This window comes from Cupressus sempervirens, chromosome 7 (genome assembly GCF_028749045.1).
Source record: "Cupressus sempervirens isolate cs-2001-9-10 chromosome 7, ASM2874904v1, whole genome shotgun sequence".
In the NCBI taxonomy this organism is placed as follows: Eukaryota; Viridiplantae; Streptophyta; class Pinopsida; order Cupressales; family Cupressaceae; genus Cupressus; species Cupressus sempervirens.
In genome coordinates this window covers 619,421,236-619,427,151 of record NC_143124.1, presented here as the reverse complement: position 1 = coordinate 619,427,151, position 5,916 = coordinate 619,421,236, and positions in this window count along the sequence as shown.

Sequence of the window (5,916 nt, the reverse complement as noted above, 5' to 3'; positions counted from 1 at the left end):
GTTTGTAGTTTTCAATCAGACATGGACATTATTTTTAGATTTGGACATCATTTTGGATTGCAAGTAGACAGTTGATTTTCAGACAATGGATGCAAACAATAGTTGTAAACAATCTAATCGAGGACAAAGCAACTCGGAGGGACGGGAGAGTCTTGACCTTTTTATTTGAATAGTTTGGACAATTTGTAGACTCAAAAAAGACATTGTTTTATCCCTATAACTAGAAATGGTAGAGGCAACAAAATCATTGTCTCACAACTTATGTGCATGTGTTCACCTCACCTAGTTGTGTCACCCCACTAGACGGCACCCATTTTTTGGTGTATTCCAAGGACTCAATAACATATACACTCAATGAGAACCCTTGTGGCAGGGGTCAAGGGCATACACCACCTTCCAACCTCCAGGTACATGCCTATGGTGAGGATCTACAGGAGAGATTCTTCCTCCTCCTTGCACAAATTTTATGCCCACTTTTAGAGGTGAACTAGGTAGCACCTAACTACAAAGTTTTTAATAGGCCTCCATTCATATTAATCCCCAGTATCCTTGTGAGTGAGGTTAAAGCCAGCAGCCCACACTAAACTTGAAAGTGTACACACTTGACTAGCAAGACTAGGGGTAGCACTGCCCACTACAACAAATAGAGCCTCTTCTTGATATGTGATGTCAAAATCAAGAAGAAGAAACTAACATGGCTTTGGATTCTTTCGCTCTACAAAACTTCTTTATTATAGTGAATTGGAATCATTGACGTTAGGTGTGTGCTCACTTAGGTCATTCCCGGAGGTTGGATCGCTCTGACAGGCCCTCTAAAGGTTGACTTAGACTATACCTCAGATTCAAGGGTCCAAGTTTCTGATTTTACAAAGGGAAAAGAAAATACTTCTCTTCCTTGTCACCTTACCCAAACACGCAGAACATATTCATCATCGAGCTAGCTTATCAATCTCAACTTGTCTTTTTCTAAGATCTAATTTTCCTAAAAGGAAAAGAGCATCATCTCTTCATAAAAATATTTTCTTAGGAGAACCACTACCTTTCTTGCCTCCCTCGAGTATCATCTTCCAAAGGTATCCAAGTTTTTGATTTACTTTTGGCATCACTTCCAAGTAGCAAGGAGTATACTCCCCTATTCCTTTGTCTAGAGCCCTACAAAGTTCACAAGTCCTATTAAACTATGTGTATGAAAAAGCATGAAAACATACACATTGTTTGAGTAGGTTTAAATTTGATCTTTGACAAAACATCCTACAATCATACCATTAGTAATGTTTGTATGTTTATTTCAAGGTATCTTTGGAAATTATCCTACAAACTACTGTCAAGTTGCTTCAAAAATCAGAAAACATAAAATAGATGCTTCAGAAACAAGAGTTAGACCAAAGAATCATGAAAAAAGACTTTAAAATGCAATGTTTCTCTATTCTGATGTCAAGTCTCGTGCGAGACTCTACATGTTTTTGCATGAATTTTCTTTGTGTTGCATGAGAAATTACTTTCTTTACGCAAGCAAATGCTTTCCTGTGCGAGAAATTATAGAGAGTTGCACAAAATTTCAAATTCTTCACGGAAGAAAAGTTCTTGTTGCACAAGAATTCACTATATTGTATGGACAAAAAATCAGAATGTCAAGAATGAGTAAAATAATGCCAAAATTTTGATTTTTCTGCCCCACAACAAGCACCTGAAATGTAAGTGTTAACTATGGGCCTCTAAATCCACACACACTTCAACATGATCATTGTTTGTCAGTAACATCCCAAAATGAATATGAGGTTATCCATTCAGTATGTCTACACAAGGCAATCTGTTGCCTTCTAACTAGACAAGGTTTTACTATTCACTCTCAAAATGGAGAGCTTAGTAACTAGACCAAACTAGTATGAAGGATTTATGAATGCAAATGCAATATAATCTATATTTTTGATGTTTTTCAAATGCAAAGAATATGAATTAATCTAGATGATTTTCAAATTAATCTAAGAACAATGGAAATCAAGTTAAGCTAAATGAATGCATTTTAGTCCAAATGATGAGCATACACAAAAAAAGAGATTTGAATGCAAAGCACTTGAGTGACCAATCCAACAACAATTCAATACTCTTCATGTGCATTCTCCCAAATGAGAGGTCGGGGATCTCTTTTGATAGAATCTTGGACTCAACCAATGGTCAAAGATTAGACTGAGTGCACGGTCTAGATTGAATGTGAGATTGAGTCTTCCATTTTTTATGGAGTTAAATGAGATGAAATAGGAGATAACATTGATCCATTCAAATATGTGCTCATAATAAATTTTCTAATTAATTAAATAATTAGTTTCAACAATTATGATGAGTATATTTGATTTAATCAATAAATTTAATTCATTTTTCATATGAGATGAATTAGGAAAGAATATTGATCCATTCAAACATGAAATCATAATAGAATATTCTAATTAATTAAATAATTAGTTTCAACACTTATGATATATATATAATTAAACCAATGTATTTTAATTTGTTCTTTATGTGTATTAGCTAAAGATGGTGGATTAAATTAAATTAAAGTACTTATGACTTATACATAAATTAATTAAATTAGGGCATTAATTTACCTAATTGCAATCAATATTTAGGAATTAAATAATGTATGTGCCAATTTAGGGGTATTACAATATCTAGATCCTCATCAAAAAATCTCTATTTTACAAAATCCTTGCCTCCAACCCAATCATACACCATGATCTTTCCAACTATGAAAGTCAACCCAAGTCACAAACATCTCTCTCCAATAGGTAAAATGAAATGTGTGGTGCATTATACTAGGTATCACCTTCAAAAAAATTGTTAGCCCTAGGTTAAACCTGAAAATGGGTAAAATAAAATGAGTGGTGCTCATTATACTAGGTCTCAACTTCAAATATTTCATCTACCCTAGGTTAGCCCCAATCTCAACCATAACTATCACATACCACAATCTAATGACATTGAAAACATCATGATTTGTCTTCAATGAAATGACTCACATGAATTAGTTAAGAGGGAATGACTTGTAGGACATCAAAACTACAATCCAATAACTACTACATTATCCTATCACACTCTTGGTCAAACCTATTAAGCTAGTCTTGAACTTGTTATAGTGCCCAAACATATTAATTGTACAAGTATTGCTATTAAATTTGTGCATTTTTATCAAATGTGCAACTTTACCTATCAATACTACAAGTTCTTATTAGAAACAAAATTTTGCTAATCAAAAGCACATTTTTTTCAATTATTCAACTTCTTATCATATTTGCAAAATAGATTGAGGAAATGCACAACACATTGCATATGTATAACAAGCTACTTTAAATACCTTTCATGTTGAATGAAATAAGTATCACATGAACCTTGTATGTGGCATGACAAACTAAACATCAAGAGAGTATTTTCAACTATAATTCACTAGGGTGTGGCAAAAGAAAAAATAGTGTTAATTGTCTGGTGTCATTGATCATATGAATTCCAATTTATCTTATGAGGACATTAACTAGTGGGAGGAACTAGACAGATGATTTCCTAATTGCTAACATTTGCATATGGAAGACTATCACAATTGATTATGCATTCAAGACAATCACTTTTCCCATTTTTGGAAGTTCCTTCCGATTGAGATGGATATTTGGCATGTTTGGTGTGTTAATTTAGTGGGATCATGGTAAGAGGCTCACAACTCCAAGCATGGTAATATTTTCATCAAACTGGAATAGTGAAAGCTTGAAGGAGTATAACACAACAACACTCTTGAGCCCTAGATTAATTTTGGACCAAATTGTTGATAAGAGCATCCATTACATATGATTTCTCAAGGACAAACCATCTTTGAAGAGAGGACTATTATGCCAACTAAAATTTTGAAAAAAGAATTAAAATTCCAAAAGGACTTAAACTATTATTTAACCGAAACCCTATTGGTTAATTGTCCTTCTCAAGGGACCAATGGAAATTCAAATTAATTGGGCGAAAAATATTATTGAAGGGAATATAAAAAGATTTTGGATCTCATTGTCCTTTGTTAGGTTGTGAGCTAAAGAGGGGAATTTATTCTAATTTTTTGGGAGCATACAATTTGCAAATTCTCCTTTGAAAGGTTGATTTACTTATCATTTATTTTGTATTGTGATTATAAAATTAGGGAATTGCATGGTGATGATGCACACAACCTCTTCAATCTCCACAATGGAATCAATGCTTTTTCTTCTCCTCCTTCCAATTAACTAGGTCGTGTCATCCTCATTGGCTTATCAATTTCTTTAACATAAACCACAACATAAATGGATACAAGCAAAGTACTCCACTCAATCTATTGTATTAACTTTGTATCAATTATTTTCAATCCCAACATATTTTATTTAATATTAATGATTTACTAATATAGTGTTTATTTATTATCTTAAATAACTTTATATAGACAATTTAAGTCATTTTACAAAATAACCAATTAAAATAATCTTTTTAAAATACAAATGAAAAATACTTCAAAATATATGAAAAAATTCAAATCAGTATTTGTTATATTTATTTTAAGTTAAAATAAAGCAATGAAAAAGCGTTTTCTCAAAAGAAACATAGATTTTGGATCTCATTGTTCTTTGTTAGGTTGTCAGCTAAAGAGGGGAATTAGATCATGATCTTATTATCCATAATGGAATCAATGATTTTTCTTTGCTTGTGTAGTCAAGTGCAACATGTGTCTACCAATTCTTAGCTTTCATTCCTCCCAATTCTTCTCTCCCTCCCCTTTTCCTTCAAGCCTTCCTTCATTGGGTTATTGATTTTTTTAATATTAATCACAACATAAATGGATACAAGAAAAGTACTCCACTCAATCTATTGTATTAACTTTGTATTGATTGTTTTCAAACCCAACATATTTTATTTAAAATTAATGATTTACTAATATAGTGTTTATTTATTATCTTAAATAACATTATATAGACAATTTAAATCATTTTACAAAATAATCAATAAAAATAATATTTTTTAAATAAAAATGATAAATATTTAAAAATACATGAAAAAATGCAAATCAATATTTGTTACATTTATTTCAATTGAAAATAAAGAATGATAACAAGGAAAAAGTGTTTTCCCAAAACAAACATAATTTAGCAAACTTATTCAAATAAATAAGCAAAGGCTAAGCAATATTAGATGAAGACTAATATGATTAATTATATGTCTATGAAGCATTACTAAAAAAATTAAATTGATATTTAATTATAAATGATATTATTATTATTATTATAGTACATTAGTAGATTAAAATTTTAAAAGATTATATAAACATTTTATTTTTATATTTTAAAAATATTTCTATTATATTTTTTTAAAAATAAAAAAGTTATAATTGTTATTATTTTTATTTTATCTTCATTCTTATGACTTTAAAAATAGATTTTATAAACAAAAAAATTTAATTCTAAAATTTAAGAAAATTTGTAATACAATAAAAAACTAAGTGTGAAATTTAAGTTCAAATTTTAATAATAATAAAATTTATAAACTACATTTAATCTATCCAATACAAAAGGTTCAATTAAAGTAATAATTTTTTTAATCGGTAAAGGTCTTCTATTTATAAAAGTCATAATTTAAAGAAATACAAGAATAAGAAAACCTCCTCGAAGAGGCATACCCCAATTTATAAAAGTCAGACAATTAAAATAATGACAATAAATTTAATATAATAAATATTTAAAATACATAAATTTAATTTAATTTTTTTAAAATATTAAAAAATCAAAATAATCTTAAGTAATTAATTTTCTTATCAATAGAACCTCTTTGTGAAAATAGAAATTTAACCCCCTAATTAGACCCCACCCTAAGAATGAACTCACTCTCTAAATTTAAAAACATCCATTATGATAAACATTCAAA